This window comes from Myodes glareolus, chromosome 5 (assembly GCF_982192425.1).
Source record: "Myodes glareolus chromosome 5, mMyoGla1.1, whole genome shotgun sequence".
NCBI lineage: Eukaryota > Metazoa > Chordata > Mammalia > Rodentia > Cricetidae > Myodes > Myodes glareolus.
Window position 1 is genome coordinate 100,694,255 of NC_142030.1, and position 20,910 is coordinate 100,715,164.

At 38.8% G+C, this 20,910-nt stretch overlaps 1 protein-coding gene and 1 long non-coding RNA gene across 3 annotated transcripts in view; one reads left to right on the forward strand and one right to left on the reverse strand.

Moving 5' to 3' along the window:
• The window catches only part of Dpp10 (dipeptidyl peptidase like 10), a 723,175-nt gene that overhangs the window by 278,680 nt on the left and 423,585 nt on the right, over positions 1 to 20,910 (forward strand). The gene's annotated exons all lie outside the window — the stretch shown is intronic.
• On the reverse strand, positions 2,415 to 4,843 carry LOC148122162 (uncharacterized). The gene is made up of 2 exons (XR_015737949.1): positions 3,019 to 4,843; positions 2,415 to 2,751 (listed from the first exon to the last, which is right to left on the reverse strand). It is a non-coding gene; the product is annotated as an uncharacterized LOC148122162 (long non-coding RNA).

A 20,910-nucleotide genomic window follows, 5' to 3' on the forward strand; every position in this document is an offset into this window, starting at 1 on the left:
ATCAGGGAAATACTAACCAAAATGACTCTGAGATACCATCTTGCACCTGTAAGAATGGCTAAGATAAAAAAAAAAAAAACAAAAAACTGATGACAGCTTATGTTGGAGAGAATGTGGAGTAAGGGAAACACTTCTCCATTTCTGGTAGGAGTGCAAACTTGTACATCCACTTTGTAACTTGGTATGGTGGTTTCTTAGAAAACTGAGAATCAGTCTAACTCAAGATCCACCCGTACTAATTTTAGGCAACTACCCAAAGTATGTGCAATCATAACATAAGGACACTTGCTCAACTATGCTCATAGCATCATTATTTGTAATAGCCAGAACCTAGAAACAATTTAGATGCCCCTCAACTAAAGAATGGGTAAAGGAAATGTGGAACATTTTCACTTTGGAATACTATTCAGCTGATAAAACAGTGACCTCATGAAATTTGCAGGAAAATAAATAGAACAAGAAAAAAAAATATTCTGAGTGAGATAACCCAGACCCAGAAAGACAAACATGTATGTAGTCACTCATAGGTGGTTATTAGGAGTAAAGAATAGGAAAACTAACCTACAATTTCACAGCCCCAGAGAGGCTAGATAACAAGGAGGGTCCAAAGATAGATGCGTGGATTTTCCTGGGAAGGGAAAGTAGAAAGTATATCATGAGTAAACTGGGAACAGAGTTTGGAGGAATCTCAGAGGGATAAGATCTAGAGGGAGTGGATTGGACAGGTTGGATGTGGAAAGCAAGTTGGAGGTAGGACAGAGGGGGAGAGTAACAAAAGAGACATCTTCATGGTGATGTGGAGACATTTTAGGATTAGGGAGAAACCTGGTGCCAGAAAAAGCTCCAGAAACTCATAAAAATACCCCAATCAAGACTCCTACTGGTAGTGGAGTGGGTTCATAAACTGTAAGCAGATTGGTGACTTCCCAAATTGCCAGAGATACTCTATGCAGCAACTGATTGAGGCAGAGGCAGAGATCCACTAACAAGCACCACCATTGCACTGAACTCCCAGAGTCTTGTGTAAGAAAGTGAGCAGGGATTGTACTAGCCAATGGGGTCATGATGGGGGAACTCACAGAGACAGTTGACCTAAGCTCGCTGAAGCTCATGGACACTTAATCAACAGTCAGGGAGCCTGCATGAGATCAACCTAGGCCCTCTGCTTGTGTGTGACAGTTGTGTAGCTTAGTCTCTTAGTGAGGGTTCTAACTGTAAGAGCAGGGTCTCTCACTGGTGATTAGCTGGTGTTTGGTAACCTGTTTCTCATGCTGGATTACCTGGACTAGCAGTTAAAGTGAGAAGCTCAGTTTTGCCTCAACTTGATGTGTGCAAGCCCATGGGAGGTCTGTCCTTTTCTGAAAGAAGATGGAGGAGGAGTGGATTGGGAGGGGGTAGCTGGGAACAGGGAGGGTACAGGAGGACAGGAAGGAGGGGAAACTGGTTGGTATGTAAAATAAATGAAAGAAACGTTATTTAAAAAATAAATGCATTTTACCCATAAAATACATCTATAGTATATAGTAGCTTTCACTGCTCTCAGTCCTAAATATAGTGTTTAATTCCTGAAATTATGTTTTCTTTCAAAGCATATCTAGAGACAAATATATTAATTTATCCTGTATCTTCATAAAGTATAAAACAGGCATTTTGTTATTTAACTTTGTGGTGATTTAATAAAAATTTATAACAGGCTCAAAAAAGAGATCAAGGCATATTTTGATTGATAGAACAGATATTTGATTGAAGAGCAGATTTATCGGTGAGAAAGGAATGTGGAATGGTTAAACTCAATGGTCAAGAATGCTTTTAATTTAAGATAAGTTTAGTAACTGTTTTAGCAGTCCTGTTGGAAGCATCACTGTCTCAAAAAATTTGTCTTAATAGTAACTTTTACTGTTAAGACAAAATTCTTCACTAACCACAGTAAGATACTTAGACCTGATATTGGGCTAGAGGCATTTTTTTCTCTTCCCACGTCTCCTTCATTGTCTGTATCATTCTTTCTCTGTGTGCATGTTTGTATACATGTGGAATGCTTGTGTGGTGCATGTATGTGTGTACACACATGAACACACTTGTGTATGTGCACAGAGGACAAAGAAATGTATTGGGAAGCTTCCTTTCTCAATCTGCCTTATTTCTTTGAAGCAGGGTATCTCTCCAAATCTGAAGCTCCTATTTTTCAGCTACACTCACATAGTCCAGGGCAAGTCATTTTCCTTTCTTTGCTTCCCACCATGCTAGGCTTACACACATTCAGTCATACTTAACTTGTCATGCTGGTTGCAGGGTCCTTGAATTCAGGTCCTCATACTTGTACACCTCAGTGCTCTTGCTCACTGACCTGTTTTTCACTCTATATTGCGGCGCGCATCCTGTCCTGCAGGAATGAACGCCACCAAAAACGAGAATTCCTTCTCTGGTCACATCTTTATTTGGAGCATTCCCTTGAGGAAAATTGGGGGAAGGGAAGATAGAGCAGGGACGAGAGAAAGCTTAGAGAGAGAGCGTTGGGCCCCGAGGCAGCTGCTTTTAAACGGTGGAGCAGCTTGAACGCTGTCCTGATTGGTTAATGCCATTCTGCTGTTCTGAGCATGTGCAAGCAAGGGTGCAGGCAAGGGTGCTCAGCCCCACATGGCTACCTCCAAACTGCAGGACCACCTGTGCCTCCAGGTGGCTCCCAACATCTCCCTCTTCTCTTGTTAATAAGAGCAATAAGGCAAAACTATTTTCCAATCTGGTCCCCACCTCATGATGTGTGGACCGATTGCAGAAAAGAAAAGCAAGACACACCCTCCCCGTGCAATGGGACAACTACTTCCCTGGGAGTGCTAGGGCTGTGTCTGCACACCCTCCGCCTATGCATACCTTCCTCCATACCGTGGGATTATCTGGTCCCTAGAGGGTATGCATGGCTAATTGCCTATGAGCTCTTTGGAAGCTGAGAGTCAAACTTGGGGTGAGGATACACATACCAAGGCTGCCAAGGCCTGTGTCATAAAGACCTTGTCCCACCTCACTTGGGCTAGCAGGTAGCACACCAATCAAGGACATACAGCACTTCCACCTAGACACAGCATGCCAAGAATATCTCTGCTCCCACCCATTCCTAAGGAAGGAAAAGGCAAAGTAGAGTCAGTCAGAAAATTGTTAAGAGATAAGAGGTTGCACAGGGTGTTGCTCAAGTCGATGGTGTGAAACAGCTGCTCTTGGCACCGCCCAGAGGGTCATCACTGCTGTCTCCGCACGAATCTTCCACAGCAGGACACTCAGCATCCACTGGGTCATCTCTCTTCTTTATTTCTCTTGTCAGTCTTGCTGGCATCCAGATGTATGTCAGCATTCCTAGAAAAACATAAACAAAACTCTCCTCCCAAATAAACATTTAAGAGTATTAAAAACTCTCAGTGTAAAAATTCAGCACAATCAGTACTGGAAGTAGGCTGGTTTTGAACTTAGAGATCTGCAGGTCTCTGCTTCAAAAAGCAAATCTTGTTTGCCTGTACCAGCAAAATTTTGAATTAAAAATTAAGTGTATAGAATGCAAGAGAAATCCTTTCTCTGGGGGAAGCTGTCACTGGTAGTGTAGTCCCCCTCTTATGTCTAAAAACCAAAGCAGTTGTCACTGGGAATTGAACTCAGGACCTTTGGAAGAGCAGGCAGTGCTCTTAACCTCTGAGCCATCTCTCCAGCTCCCCTATTCAGATGGAAAAACCTCTAGGTAGCATTGTTTTATTCCACCCGTTGCCAGAGGCAATAGGTAATGGTAACCAGGTTGACGCGCCTTTATTATGATAATTAGGACCAGTTCTTTGAGGGAGAATGGGCGTAGACCATCGATCATCTGACTACTTCCTGCTGACAAAGGGGCGATGTTTGGGGGATAAATGTTTTTATCTGACTGAATTTTTAGCGACAAATGTTTTTATCTGACTGAATTTTTAGCGACCTTGGCTGTGAGCGGCAGCAGACAGCGGCGGTTGCCCCGCCTCTGGGACCCATTGTGGCGCGCTCCGCATGGCCCAAAGGCATGGCTCCGCCCCGGGCCGTGCGCGGGCTCTCCGGTTTATCCTGTATCTGCAAACTGTACCTCAGCCTCACCTCAGGCATTGAATTCGCACCGCCAAGCTCCGGCGAGGGGGGCATCCGCCCACCCGTGGGGGGGCTTCTCCTGCCCGGTCTGCCCGCGCACGGAGCCCCGTTCTCTGGGAACTCATCTTCACCCGCCCATGTTGCTATGGAAACACAGTTCAGAGTTTGGCCCCTCTCCGTCTTTAGGTCTTTAGCGGCGCTGCCACGCAGCTTCCGCCTCTGCCTCCCGAGTGCTGGGATTAAAGGCGTGCGCCACCACCGCCGGCTACTTCCTCAATCAAAGTTAAAGTTTTCTGTACGTGAGAGCCAGAGACTGAGCTCTCTTAACAAAATTAGGCGAAAATCACCTCCAAAAGCTCTGTGGCTCTTTAAGAATAGGGAAGGCAGTCTTCGAACTCGATCAAGCCCGCCTCCCTACGAGACTGTTGCCTCCAGTCTCTAACAGCGAGTACGCAGGTGGACAGAGAGGGAGCGGAAGCCGCGGTCTCCCGTACCCCATCGTCCTCATAGTCCCGCCTTAGTTACCTCGCCTTTTTTGCTGCTGTTCACATTCCTCCTGCACTGAACTTAAGGGATTTTTCTTCCCCGTTGCTTTCTGTACCTTCTTTCAGATACCTTAACTTTGATTTTTTTTGTATTTTCTTTTCTTTTTAGGCCTATACTTTGAAATTCTTTTTCCTCCCCTTTCTGGAGGAATTCAACTGACGTCACTCACCGCTCCACGTTCTCAGAGTTCTGAAATTCATGGCTCTCTGTCCTGGTGTCTGATCTTGGCTTTTTCTCCCGGACTTTCAGCACGTTGCTGGGTGCTTCCTTCTCAGGGTCCCCCGGCGTAGTTGTCAGGGTCCCTCAGCGTCCCGGGGTTTCGAGCACCAGTTGCGGCGCGCATCCTGCAACACTATATCTTTCCATGTTCTTATCCTTCCTCACAAGCATCAACTGTCCTATGCATGTTGACATGTTGGATGTATTAGTTATGCTGACCACAAACAAAATCCATTTCTCACTAGCATTTATCTGATTCCAGCTAACTGCTCAGTGTCAGTGAGTCTCCAGATACTTTATTTGGCCAATAACAAACTTGTGAATAGGATGACAGTAATACTATTTGATACTAAATTGTAATGAGTATGATGATTATAATGGTAGTTACAGTAAGTAATTTGTAACTGGAATTCGCTTCAAAGAGCTTTGATTCAGAGTGAGCTTATAAGTTTACTAACTTATAAGTAAAGATAACATTAGAACAAACAGGCTGTCTAAATTCTGAAGAAAAGAAAGAGAACCATGTGGAGCTGGAGGAAGTAACTCCAGAGGAAACAAGTCAGTGCCCAGCACCATGTCAAGTGGCTCACAATCAAGGGACTGACAGCTTCTTCTGGCTTCCATGTTCAGTGCACACATAAGCTATACATGTATGTGTAAACATACACAATTACAAATAAAAGTAAATATTAAAAAATAAAGCTGCCCACTTATTATGGGCCACTCTGATAATATATATGACTGTGGTAAACCATATCCTTAAATAATGGGAAGGTTATGGGTTGAGTCCTGAGAAACATACAATATAGACTTATTATTTGGATTAAAGAATTACACATTATTGCTTCATAAGGAAAGTTTGTATTATAAAGTCTCAATAAGTCAGAAGTAAAACATTTATTTTAAAATGACTACATAAAAACAAGGTACCTGGGCTAGAGTGAAGGTAAAGTACTTGCTTTTCTGTAACATGAGGGAGCTGGGCCTGCTTGTTTGTGTTTCTGTCCTGCCCGGGCCCCCCAGCTGTTTGCCAAGCCCAGCTGGCCAAGCCGAGCTGGCGGCAGGTAGCCAAGCCAGAGGCCGAGCTGGGGGTGGGGGGGTGGGGAGTGGGGGGGGTGGGGTGGTTCTTAAACCAAACTCTGGGCGCCAAATAACGGAGAATCAATCCCACACCAGTTATGCTTTAAGGGGTTATTTATTTTGGAGGGTAAAACTTACATACACCATAAACCGTCAGGAAGGGAGCCTAGTCGCTGGAGCAGGAGCCGGGACCAAGCGCCGGAACCAAGAGGCCTGAGCTGAGATCTGTGGCTCTTTTTAAAAGAGAAATATACCACGCCCCAGTGAGCTGGTATTTCAGCAGCTATTGGCTGACGGAGCGGAAGGTCCTCCTGCAGCATCGAACCCAGTGGGCTCGTGCTTCAGCGACTATTGGCTGAAGCAGCGGAAGATACTCCTGCAGCACTTCTCAAGCTTATAAATTCTGATCCACACAGCCACACAGAAAAGGCTGGCTATGATACCACATGCCTATAAAGATAACTGTGAGGAGACACGGTGATAACTGGAGCTTCATTCCTCTGGTTTCAAGTTCAGTGAAAGACCTTATCTCAGAAGATAAAATGACAGTGATACATATGTGCTTCTCTGGTTGTGCACATTGACCCCACATACAAGCACATACACTATGCTCACATGCATACACACACAAAGGCATGATACTTCATAAACATGTATTTACAGAGATATTCAACTTTGTGTGAATCCGTACGTATACATGAATACACAAGTGCACGCGCGCGTGCACACACACACACACAGACACAAGCAATATCAAATGAATTACTTTCACAGTCGAAAAAATGGAGATACCTGAGAGGCTTAGGTTTAGAACACAGTTTCGGGGAGAGTCCCTAGGTATCTTTGTTGCAGTCATTGGTTCTGGAGGTTTTTCTTCTTAATTTTGTGTAAGTATCTTCCACTTGTGTAGTTATGCTATACGTTCAGTAAGATGCTTGTTTTAATTTATGCTTTCTTCCAACTAAAATAGATCTCGCTGGGCATTGTGGTTCCTACCTGCCACACATCTAGTAACTCAAAAGGTTGAGGTAGAAAGACAGTAAGTTCAAGTCCAGCCTGGGTTACCCAGTTAGAGGCTTTACAAAAATAACATCTACAGCTGGGCAAATGGTGGCGCATGCCTGTAATCCCAGAACTAAGGAGGCACAGGCACGTGGATCTCTGTGAGTCTGAAGTCAGCCTGGTCTACAGAGTGAGTTCCAGAACAGTTGGAGCTGTTACACAGAGAAAACTTGTCTTGAAAAAATAAAAGGTAGAAATCCCATGAAGTGTTTAATTGTTCAATAAATATTTTTTGACTAAAAGAATGCATTAATCCATTACAAATTTTTATATAAGAAAAAACTAATGATCTTTCAGGAAAAGTAAATTACAGTTTTTAAAGAGTTATCATTTGTGTATGGGCACGTGCATGTGTTCATATATGTGTCCACTAATTTTGTGTATGTGTGTATGTGTGTGAGTGTTTATGTGCATGTATATGTGCATTATTTATGTGTACTGGGAATAGAACTCTGGTCCTCTGAAAGCGTAGAACATACTCTTAGTGACTATATCATCTCTTCAGCTCCTAAAGCATAATTTGGGATAAGACTAAGTATCCTTTACTTTGTTAGGAGTCATATTATTGGGGGGGGGGGCATAAGGATTAGTATAAGTTCAAACTCATTCTGATTTACACAGCAATTTTTAGACCAGACAATGCTACTAGTGAGACGGACTCAAAGTCAAGCAGACACGCAGGGAGGCAGGCAGGCAAATAGGCATAGTTGCTAGCCATCGTGACCAGTTTTAAATAGTGAAACGGCAAGATGAGAATTATTTTCTAAATAAAACAGCAAGCCGTTATGGCAAACATTTGATCAATAGTCATTGGGAGAGAACCACATGTCTTTGAGGAAAATCTATTCATTTTTAGGAAGAAATGTTCAACAAAACAGTAAGATTATTGATGTTTTCTGTTAAGGAAAATTATAACAGCGAAATATACCAAGAGACACAAAATGAGAGAAGCAGGGCTACTTGCTTATATTAGCTGACATCAGCTTTGTTCTTCTCCGGGCTTTTTGTTATTGTTGTTCTTCTGCTGTGCTATGGAGACATTGAACCCCCTCTATGCCCTTACTTTGATATTGGTGGTAACATTTTAGCAGGTGACATTAGATAACAGTTTACTCTCTTTATTTTCCTGTTAGGATAAATATGGTGTTACAGTTATGTCTTCGTTTCTTGACCTGTTGCTTTTATAAAATCCCTGACTTGAGGGAGAAAGCATTGGTTTTGGCTCATAGTTAATCTGTAGTCCATCGTGGTGGGGAGGTTAAATCAGCATGAACTTAAGATAGTTGTTCCATTTGTATTCATACTTACAAAAGGATAAAAACATAGTTGAACACACTCATAGTATTTGCTAATCAGTTTCTTTTCTCCATCTTAGCATTCCAGGACTTCCTTCTCTGGAAATGGTCCTAATCATTATTAGGATGGACTATTTTATATCAGAGTCATCAGCACACACTGTAACTGGCTTGTTAAGAAACCCATATTCCTGAAGATTCTAGATTCTGTCGGGTTGACAAAAAAACACTAATCATTACAAACTGTGTCTATCACGTGCATGAATGTTTAACCCAGCCAAGCATTAGTTCCTTCAGTGTCTTTGGCATTAGACTTGGAGCTCTAAGGAGACCGTAAAGGATTGGTTCATATAAAAAATAAAAAGAATGGTCACATGTTCTTAAAGGACCCCAAAGTGTTCATTTTTGTATTGTTGCTTCACTTAGGTTGAACAAGAGCTTTAATGGAATCTGAGGATACAGTCATAGCCTAGAATTATAAGTACAACAGCTATAGTATATTCTTCTAACACAAAGGCCAGCAAACAAAATATCACTCAAGGAAACAAATAGGATGTATGTACTATAACTGGAATGAAACAAGAAATAGTCAGAACTGGACAACACAAGCTTGAATCTTCTATTTTCATGAATCTGGATGTGAACTGTAAACAACAATTTCTGTACTATCTACCTGTTGTTATTGAGAATCAACAACCTGACATGTTCTTTGCTTCATCTGTTTCTCCTTTCATGCCTAAGCACATGGCCTGTGAAAAGCCTCACCTCCCTTCTTCTGGTTTGGTTTCAATCATATCTGAACAGAAGAACCCAACTCTAGGGCACCATGTCAAGCATGATAATGCTGTCTCCTACCCAAGTCTTAAAATGAAGATGGTTTAGCTGTTACGAGAACTTACTGTCATTGAAAGGACCCAAGTTCAAATCTCAAGGCCGATGTTGAGTAGCTCACAATAGCCTATGGCTCTAATCCTAGGGAATCTGATGGCCTCTGATCTCTGCAGGTATTTGAAAGTGCATGGTCCACATAACTCAACAGGCATATACACATATACATTAATCCCCGAAAACAAACATATATATAACATTATTGAAACTGAACAGATTATATTCAGGAATATACATGCACATATACAATATATTGTTATTGTGTGCATATAGATATATGTATATTTAGTATATGTGTGCACATATAGATATATATATGATTATATGTATATATCTATATGCACACAATAATAATATATGAAAAAGAGGTCATGGATTTGAAGAAGAGTGGGAAGAATGTATGGAAGGATTTGAAATGAGAAAAAGAAGGAGAGAAATTTTGTAATTGTGTTATAACCTCAAAATTAGGACAGAAATAAAAAGAAATTGAAAGAACTAGCCACATTTTGTGAGGAGACAGAGCAGTCAATCTCCTAGCAAACTGACATGCACTACAAAATTATGCCATTATCATCATGAGGAGATAATCTACAGATAGACTCTCCTAAAATTCAAGCATTCCAATGGACCCTGTGACAGTAAATATTAAGGCAGTCATAGAAGTTAGATGAAAATTAGAATATATTAAGTTATATTAAATATAGATGGTAAAACAAATAGTTCAATTCAGAGTATTTTAGACTGGAATGATTATCCTTTTGTAACTCAAACACAGTGTAATAAATTCTTTTCCCCAAGTCCCAAAGACTATTCATTAGTAGCAAAAAGAAATATAAGTGACTAAGCCTTTAACATCTAGGCTTTTGAATTTAAATGTAAAACTTCAGTTAAAAACAAAGGAACAAAGATTTAAACCAAAACAATGCAATCAAAGGAAACTTTCTCAATAAAACTCTGACAACAGGGTTATTATCAACTATATAATTATATAACCTTTAATTATTTATTTTTATTTACTTTTTCTTTTATTTGTTTTGTAATATTTGCTGATATATTGTTGGAATAATAAAGACCACGATGTAACAAAATACAGCATTATATATTATTGGCAGAAGTTTCTGTCCCACCCAGTCCCACAGTGGTTCAGTTCCAAGGAAACACACAGAGGCTTATCTTAATTGTAAGCTGTTTGGCCTACTAGCTCTTCCAACTAATGTTAACTCATAATTCTTGTCTTTGTTTAGCCACATGGCTTGGTAACTTTTCTCAGTAAGGTAGCCTCATATTTCTTCTTGTGTGTCTGGCTGGTAACTACGTGACTGCCTTTCCTCTTGCCAGAATTCTCTTAGTCTAGTTGCCTTGTTAACACTTCCTGCCTGGCAACTGGGCAATCAGTATTGTATTAAACCAATGTGAGTGACACATCTTTACAGTATACAAAAGCATTATTCCACAGCAGTCTGAAGGTCAAAAAAGCAAAACAGCCAGCCACTGGCTCTTACATCTACCTCAGTACAAAATAATGATCTGGCCTCCAGGAATCCTCAGAATGAGACGAAACTGAGAGATGTCTCCTCCTGTCTTATATTCCTCACTAGGGCTGAGATTAAAGATGTGGCCAGTTTCTATGGCAACTAATGTGGCTACTGTGATTTAAAGTGTTACTACTGCCTGGTCTGTAAGACTGAACAGGGCAGCTGTTTTACTCTCTGATCTTTAGACAAGCTTTATTTATTAAAATACAATTGAAATATCACTACTTTTTTATATGGAAATGTCTGTCCCACTAGGTCCCAACAACCATTATGTACTCCCCCCCAAATCATATGGAGGATTATATTAATCATAAACTGTTTGGCCTATCACTAACTACCTCTTACAATTTAAATTATCACATAATTCTTATCTATGTTTAGCCATGGCTTGGAACCTTTTCTCAGTATGGCATTCTCATTTTGCTTCCTCTGTATCTGGTTCGTGACTAACTCTCTGCCTTTCCTCTTCCTAGAACTTTCTTAGTCTGGTTGCCCCACCTAGACCTTCTGCCTGGCTACTGGCTAATCAGCATCTTATTAAACCAATATGAGTAACAAATCTTTACAGTGCATAAAAGCATTATCCCACAGCAGTATACAATTGATTATTGGTGGTTATTGTGACAATATAACACATATTCCATCATCAAAGATAAAAAATTAAAACACCCATGAAAGGTTAAAAAGATAAAATTTCAAAAGCATGGTTGAGTGACAGGAAGTTAAACTTGTGTGCTTAATAAGGGTTTCTATTGCTTAAGAAAACGTCATAACTAAAAGCAATTTGAGAAGAAAAGGGTTTATTTCAGCTTACGGTCCATATCATGGTCCATCATGGAAGGAAGTCACGGCAAGAACTCAAGGCAGAAATGTCAAGACAGAATTGGAAGCAGATGAAAAGGTGAAATACTGCTGAGCCTACTTTCTTACAATGTTCTCCAATGAACCTAGCTTGTATTAAGTTGATAAAAACACGCTAGGACATACAGATATATGTAATTCAGTGAGGAGATTTTTTTTCAAGATCCTAAAAATAGATTTACCATAGGACCCAGATATACCAAACTAGTATTTACCTGCATCAATCTACATCATCACAGTATGGAGACACTTCACTTCAATGTTTATGTGCTGAGCTATTAACAATAGGTGACTATGGCAGCAAGCTCAATGTCCATCCATAGGCAGCTGGATGAGGAAAACATGTTATTAGGGAAACTATTGTTCCTCTTTGGTGTTTTTAATCCCAAAAGAATTTTAAAATGCACTCATGAGGTTTATGGACATCTTTATTAAAATTTGATTTAACAAGAGAACAGGAAATCTATTAAACTCGGCAGGTACCTGAAGTAGGTTGGTAGATGAAAAACCAGAAAGCTTTGATTTTTTTTTTAGTTGGGGTCTAAGGATACTGGCAGGATCTGCAATAGAGTTTGGCAAGCAACTGAGTGGCAGAAGTGAGGAGAGTAGAATTTTAGAGAGAGGGTAAAAAGGACTAGAGCTGAAGGAAAAGTATGCATAGGCTGTGGCCAGTATCTGAAAGGAAAGAATTGTAACCTGGAAAAGGAAAGGCTATGCTTCTCTTTTGTGAGTTTGGATTCTGGAAAGCGGGCAGGTCAACCCCAATGTGCACAAGAATCTGCAAACATCTGCAAGAAAGGAGTGACTTCCTGGGGAAAAAAAAAGAACATTATCTCATTAAAGGAATGATCATTTCTCTCTTCTGTCAATAAGGAAATTTCAAATGCCAGCTCTTTATCTAAAGTCTGTGTTTCAGGGAGGCATTTGCTTGTCCTGGCTACCAGAATCCTGAAATAATCACACAAAACTGTATTAATTAAACCACTGCTTGGCCCAGTAAGCCACTGCCACCTGTTGATACACAGATTAATAGAAATGGGTTAAATTAAGATGTGCCTTACTGGGTAAAATTCCCAATGTCTGTCTCCATTAGCTCCATGATGTTTTTCTCCACCCTCCTTTCTCCCAGCATTTATTTCCATCTTTCCTGACTACCTAAGTTCTGCCCTATCAACAGGCGAAGGCAGTTTCTTTATTCATTAACCAAAAAAAGCAACACATAGACAGAAGGACTCCCATACCACTTCTGCTCTCAACAAATCCAAATACCTACACTTCTTCATATGGGAAAGAGGCACTTTCCATTCCAAGGAAAAGGAGTCAAATGTCTTTAGGGAAGCATCTCCAGTGGCCTCCAAGCCTACTAATATCTGTTCAACTGCCTATAACACACACACAGAATGAGATTTTCACAGTGTAAATAAAATTTATGGCTTGAAATTTGGCGGCAAATGGAAGGAAATAGAGATCATTATGTTAAACAAAATAATGCAGATGCAGAAAGACAAATAACATGCTTATTTTCATATATAAAGTATAAAATTTGTGCGTGTCTATGCATATGTGTTTGTATGGGTGTGTTTATGGGTGCCAGTGTGTGTGTGCTCACATGTGTTTGTGCATGCATTTGCATTTGTGGATGACTGTATGCATTCATATGTGCACATGTTATGGGTATGTGTGTGTGCATGCATGTACATGGGTATGTGCATGGCCATATATACCCACATGTGTGTCTGTGCTTGCATGTGTGTGTTTATACATGTGTATGTGATTGAGGTAGAAGGGATAATGAAAGGGAAGGAAGAGATCTTGTGGTGGAGGAGAGGAAGAAGAGGTGATGGATACATTGGCCATGTAACCACAAAGGGGGAATGCTTAGAAAAAGAAATGAGACTAGAAAGCAAAGGGAAAAGGAGTTGAGGAAGAAGAAAAGCCAGAAAAAAGTAATAATAATTATATATAAAAATGCCATAAGAACCATTACTTTGCCAACCTACAAAATTAACTTTTAAACTATATGCTTTGTTCTTTAAGAAATTTCTAATGAAGAAGGTTCTTTCTAAATATAAAAACAATTCCAGCATTTCAGTGAATATATTAACTCAACACACTGAAGCAGTTTATCACTCTGCCAAGTTTTACATATGAAAATATACCTCTTTGAAAGCATCTGCTACTTGTCTTCCAACTTCTTTATGTAATAGATTGTTTTATAATTACAAAATTATATGAATACTTTTCAATTTGAACAAAATTGCTTAATTAAAAGTACCTCCTTTGAAAATGAAAATGGGTGATTTGCTGCTTAAATTTAGGTACCATGGCAATTATATCTTTTAGATAGATTCTCAGTCATATCCAGTGGAATAGTTTGTTGGCAAACTAGTTAATTTTAATGCTTTGTTTTAATTTATGAAGGAAAACATAGTATTATATAACCAATAATAATAAAAACTAAGAGATACTACAAAGATAATACTAATGTTTTTATGCAGCTAAAAATTGAATAAGGTTTTCAAGGAATTATGAAGCCTCTAAGGAAGTATATATCCATGTGTGTATTTACAGAGGAAATGACATTCATTAAATTTCTGAATGTTTGAATTCTGTCTTATTTTGAGTACTTTTCCTTTTGCTGTGATAAAATGTCTAACAAGGATAACTTAAAGAGAAAGGGTTTGGTTTTGGCTCGTGGTTCAAGGAGATGAAGTTCTTTATGGCAAGAAAGGCATGGCGGCAGGAGTGGGAGGTTGGCTAGTCATAGTACATGTACTTCCAGTAAGCCGAGAGTGAGGCCAGGTTACAAAACTTCAGGGATCCAATTCCGAGCAAGACTCCACCTTTTAAAGTTTTGTGACCTCCTCAAACAGAAACTTCTTCTGAGTATCATTGCTGTGGGATTATGATTTTTTATACTGTAAATATTTGTCACTTGTATTAATTTAATAAAATGCTAATTGGCCAGAAGTCATGCAGGAGTATAGGCAGGGAGACCAGACTAAGAGCTCTGGGACAGGAAAAAGAGAGTTTACCAGCCAGATGCAGAGAAAGCAAGATGAGCATGCTGCACTGAGAAAAGGTACCAACACAATCAGCAAAACATAGAAAAGAATTATATGTTAATTTAAGTTGTAAATCTAGTTAATAATAAGCCTGAACTAATATTCCAAACAGTTTTTAATTAATATAAACCTCTGTGTATTTCTTTGGTACTGAATGGCGGGGGGACCAGGTAGGACAGAATCTTCCAATTACAAATGGCTCCAAAACATTTGCCAATATTTTCCACACAAAGCCTGAGGAAGAATTTTTTAAAAAATGATTCTAGGCAGACAAGAACAGAGTACAGCACAGCTTCTTGGTAACTGTTTTTCCCCTGTAGTCTCTGGTTGATAGCCACAATTGGAGATGCGACTTCTTTAAGAGAGACTTCCTGATACAGCATTAGTGGCAAAACTCATAGCTCTTTTAAGGGTCTCTTCCACAAAACACTTAAATGGTGTTTATGAGAAGCCAGCATCAGGCTTCTTGGTGGTGTCATGGACCTTGAGACTCTATAGAGTTGTGTCAATAAACATGGCTCCCTCCTGTACCTCCACCATTAGGCTAGACTCTCAGAAAGCTAAGGAATGGGGTAGAACCAGCTGCCAAAGTTGCAGCTTTAACCCTATCCATGCTGCTTAGCAGATGTAACACTCATGTGCTCAGAAAAAGATAGAGATATACAGCAAGGACATACAGATTTTTGCTACCTGAATCTAGCAAAAATAACCCTCGAAATGGTTACAATGTGTTTAAAAATATATGCAGGCTTCAGAGAGAAAAGAAAAAGGATAGAGAATGTCCTTAGAAAAAGAAATAGAATAGCCGGTTGTGGTGGCACTCACACCTTTAATCCAGCACTTGGGAGATAGAGGCAGGCTGATCTCTATGAGTTCAAGACTGGCTAGCCTTGTGTTCAGAATAAGTTCCAGGGCAGCCAAAGATACACAGAGAAACTTTGTCAAAAAAAATTAAAAATTAAAAATAAATAAATAAATAGAGTTTTTAAAAAGCTATGTAAAAGTAGAAAATACACAGAGACTCTGTATCCTGTATTGTTATTTTGTTGTCTTTGAATCATTTGACGGCTGAGAAATGAGCAACAGCTGCTAAAAGGCATTTGATTATAAATGCTGTTGAATTAATCTCACCTATATATTTTAAAAATGCCTTAACTTTGTAATTTAAGTCAAAAGATATGGAACTTTGGAGAAGATATTTTGTTTTTGTTTCCACAGAAAATGAGAAGCTGTGGATTCACTCTGGGTTAAGAAAAATAAGAACCGCCCCCCCCCCTGGAAAATCTCCAATGGGAATGGATGGCCCAGAGGATCCAGTGTTTTAGAGTACCTCTGTTTCAGTTTCCACTGAGTTCTATATTCAGAATAGCCTCAATAGCCTCAAGACTGCTGGTTGAGATTATCCAGCCTACAGTATGCTCTAGTTGGGACCTGACTATGATCCTAAATTTTTGGGGGGGAGTCCGCTTACAATTAGCAGCATCCCCAGTCAGCAGGAAGTAGCCTGGAAAACTATGCCCACATTCCTCTAAAGCAGATAATGGATGTTTATCTTTGTTTAGAGTATTGGTTACAAATTTTTATGGATAACGGTCAGAAAAAAAGCTAACAAAAGGAGATTAGATTCAGAGTTATTGCTTTAAAAAGAAAAAAGGGAAAATTCTGTGGGAATATAATTTTGTACACTATAAAGATTTGTCACTCATATTATTTAATAAAACACTGTTTGACCAGTAGTCAGGTAGGAGGTATAGATGGAACCAGACTAAGAGAATTCTAGGAAGAAGAAAAAGAGAGATGTTGTCACCAGTCAGACACAGAGGAAGCAAGATGAGAATGCTCTACTGAGAAAAGGTAGCAGGTCACGTGGCTAACATAGACAAGAATTATAGGTTAATTTAAGTTGTAAGAGATAGTTAATAATATACCTGAACTATTAGGCCTATTTTAGCCTCTGTGTGTTTTTTTGGTGCTGAATGGCTGAGGGACTGGGCGGTACAGAAAAACTTCCATCTACAGATCATGCTTCCAGACATATAAGTCTATGGAAGGCCTTTCACAAAGTACATGTGGTACTCCCTTTTTTTGTGTGTGCCTGGTGCAAGTTAGGAGAGTTTAAATCCACATCTTGAAATTGCAATTTGTCAGTAGTAAAGTTCAACTGACAATACAGATTATCTTTCTTTTGTTTTTCTGTTCCATCTTCAGTATTATTAACATAAAATTTACAGATCATTTGTGAATTGTCATGCATGTGAGAATTCTATTACACCTGACCTTAAACGAGTTGAATGGGTGACATTTTACATGAATGAGGCAGGTTTTTCATTTAATTAGAACCTTGTTGTATGGCAACTTTCAATGATGCTTTGACAGGAGTGTAGGAATTCAATTTATACTACTTTGCTTTCATGGAGGCAGTGATCATCCAACTCCATATTAGTTATTTGTTTTATTGCTGTGGAAAAAAAGCAACAAGAAAAATTTTAGAAAAAAAAAAGGTTTTTTTTTGTTGTTGTTGTATTTTTTTTAACAGTTTGAGGATACAGTCTATCATGGAAAAGAAGTACTGGTGGCAGGAGCAGATGAACACATTTGCATCAGTGTTCAGGAAACAGAGAGAAATTAATGATGGTGTTCAACTCCTTCCTTCCTTCCTTTCTTCCTTCCTTCCGGTCGTTTTTCTAAGTTACTACATTTTGGTATGTGTTTGAGCATGTGTGTGTGTGTGTGTGTGTGTGTGTGTGTGTGTGTGTGTGTGTATGCCTGTCTGTGAGATGTGTATGTATGGGTATGGGAGCACACATATACAATGACACAGGCATAAAGGTGAGTGCATGATGTATGGGAGGCAGTTTTCTTCTGCCGCCATCTGAGCCCCAACTATTGAACCTAAGTTGTCTTGGTTGGCAACAAGAACCTTTATCTACTGAGCCATCTTGCTGGTCCAACCTTCTTATTTTAATTCAGTCTATGATCCCCAGTCCATGAAGGGGTGCTACCCACATCTGTATGATTCTTTTCTCTTCAATTAAGCAATTCTAGAAAAAAAAATACTCAAAGATATGTCCATATGTTTATCTCTTAGATGATTTCAAGTGCTAAGTTTATGTTTATACATTTTAAAAAATTTATTTTATTCATATTAATGCTTTGCCTGCAAGTGTGTCTATGCACTACATGTATGCCTGGTATGTAACAAGTGGTGAACTTCCATGTGGGTATTAGTAATTGAAACTAATTTCTTTGCTAGAACAAGAAATGTTCTTAACCACTGAATCAACTCTTCAGTCTCAGTGTTAATTTTATAATTAATTAAATCCATCATACTATCATCCATTTGACTTTTTTACCTTGATGTGCTTGAATGACATTTGTTCATGAGGACTAAGATTATTCCTATAAATTGTACCCTCATGGACTTGGATGCTCAAGACCTTGGCTCACAGGGGTAGAGTTCAGTGTGTAAGTAGAAACACTTTGTGCCTTACTTCTCAGTCTTCCTGATTGGTCTCTAAATTTCTATCAATTCCTTATTTTTAATTTTCTGAAGTCATGAACTTCCTTTGATGTACCTTGTAGGATTTCCCTGTTATTATCATATGTTCACATTCATCTTTCTCTATAACTGAAAATATTATAAATAATTATCACTCTAAATTCAAATAATATTCATCAGTAATATGAAAGATAAGTGTGTTTTAGATGAATCAGTCTTGCTTGTTATGTAGGCAAGGTGTTCCATGTAATTATAATTATTACCAAAGAACAAATTATATGTAAATAAATGCTGTACTGTTTAGTCCCCTGTATACACGGCTATAAGAATTTTTGCCTTAGGCTAATATCTTGAAGAGATCTCTCAAAGGAATATATTGAAGAGTGATTGAGCAGGACACCCAATGATATGTGCAACTGCCCATATATGTGCTGATATACCACATCTCTCACACACACAAAAAATTATAATATTAAAATAAAAAATAACCCACATGACTTTCACAATAATCTGTCATCATAAAAGCGTTAAACACAACTGAGATCAAAAACAGAATTTTGAACCAAGGCATCTAATGCCTTTCACACTGATAAAGATAGATTATGCTTTCATTATCATCTAGACTGACACAAGAATGCTCTTGCTTCTTCTATTCAAGACTAGACTGGAGGAGCTAGCTGTTCTCTAGTCTATCTTTGGTGGAAGGAGAAAACAAATAACTGAATGTAAATGAAATGGAAATGTAAAATTATTGTAACTTCTAGCTGATATTATTCTTTATGCCCAAAATGCAAAAGAACGCACATTGAAATTTCTTGATTCTCTAAATGAATCTGCCAGTGTCACAAATACATCAGCTTAAAATAAATCACTCTCTGCATTACAGTAGGAAATGACCTGAAAATTGAGTTACAAAAATTAGTGAATTGTTTAAGAATAAGATTGGGTAATAAAAAAAAATTGGGTGCCAAAGCTACAATGTATTGCTGTGACAAATTAAAAGCTTTCTTCAAACTTGAGAATGATCCCATATTTATTAATTGTAACACTCCATATTGTTTAAATGTCAGTTCTATCTAATTTGATCTGTATGGTTAATGCCATTTCAATCAAACTCAGATAAATTTCCTTTTGGGAAACAGAAATTGATGAATTGACCTGAAACTTATGTGAAGATCCAAAGGCACGTAGTAGCCCACATAAATTTTAGGTAGAAGAAAGAAAATGGAAAAATTCCCTGAACTTATATTAAATAATTATACAAAGTTATAGTCATCAAGATGTTTGCAAATTAGATACGCCAATCAGTAAAATGGGATTACAAGTACAGAATGACCTAGGTTTACAAAATCAAGATAGTAAGGAAACCTGAGAAGTTTAAAGCATTTCAATAAGTTTTCAAAAGTCAGTCACTTGTCAAACCCCTTGCAAAACTGTAGATTTGGACCCATTTATCATATTAAAAAATAACTGAATGGGGAGCTTGCTGTGAGATTGTGTCTCCCAAAAATGTCAGAAGCTACACTAAAGTCTAAGTAATATGGCTGCTAAAAATGATCTGAACAAGGATGTTGCCAGCAGACATACTTGTATGCATGGGGGAAATCCCACATTGCCATAACCTTACATAAAGTTTAAAGACAACTGAAGAATGCTGAGAGATGATAAATAGGCTTCCCTAGTGAAAAGCACATCAATTGGTTATCAAATACCAAATAGTCAGTGATGAAACATACACATATAACAACATATGGACTGAGAAGCTTGTATTTGTGTGCTAGGAATATTTACTAGGTTTGCACTTATGTATATAACAACAATTAATAAAAAGAGGTCATGACTAGAAAGAGAGCAAAGAGAGGTTTAGAGGGAACAAAAGGAATGAGAAATTGGTTTAATCATATTATAATCTCAAAAATTTACCCATTGTCTTTGTCAATCTTCTATTGCTGTGAAGAGACACCATAACCAAGGTAACTCTTGTGACACACTTTCTCAAACAAGGCTCACCTACTCTGAAAATGCCACAGCTCCTAGTTTTTTTTTTTTTTAAATACCACTCCCTAGTCACTAAGCATTCAAATATATGAGCCTATGGGAGTAATTCTTAGTCAAACCACCACCTTGCTCCCACCCTAGCATTCACATATAATAATGTAAAAAGCATTTAGTTCAATTTCAGAAAATCCCATAATCTTTCAGTTTCAACATTTGGGTTAGTTTGAATGCAATTTGATGGAGGAGGGTCTTCTGTATTTCTGTTACTTTCATTGGCTAATTAATAAAGAAACTGCTTGGCCTGATAAGTCAGAACATAGGTAGGTGGAGTAGACAGAACAGAAGGCTGGGAAGAAGGCAATGAGGCAGTTGCCATGGCTCTCCTCTCCAAGACAGACACAAGTTAGGATCCTTCCCGATAAGCCACCACCTCATGGTGCTACACAGATTATTTGAAATGGGTTAATCAAGATGTGAGAGTTAGCCGATAAGAGGCTGAAACTAATGGGCCAAGCAGTGTTTAAATTAATACAGTTTCCGTGTAATTATTTCCGGTAAAGCTAGCCTGGAGCCAGGTGGTGGGATGCAGCTCGCCGCTCATTCTACAACAATTGGCTCTCATAAGCTCATAGAGAGTGGCAATATTAGGTTGCATGACTTTGCTGGAGTGGCTATAGCCTTGTTGCGGAAAGTATGTCATTGTAGAGCAGGCTTTGAGGTCTCCAATGCTCATGACATTGCCCAGTGTCTTAGTTCACTTTCTGTTT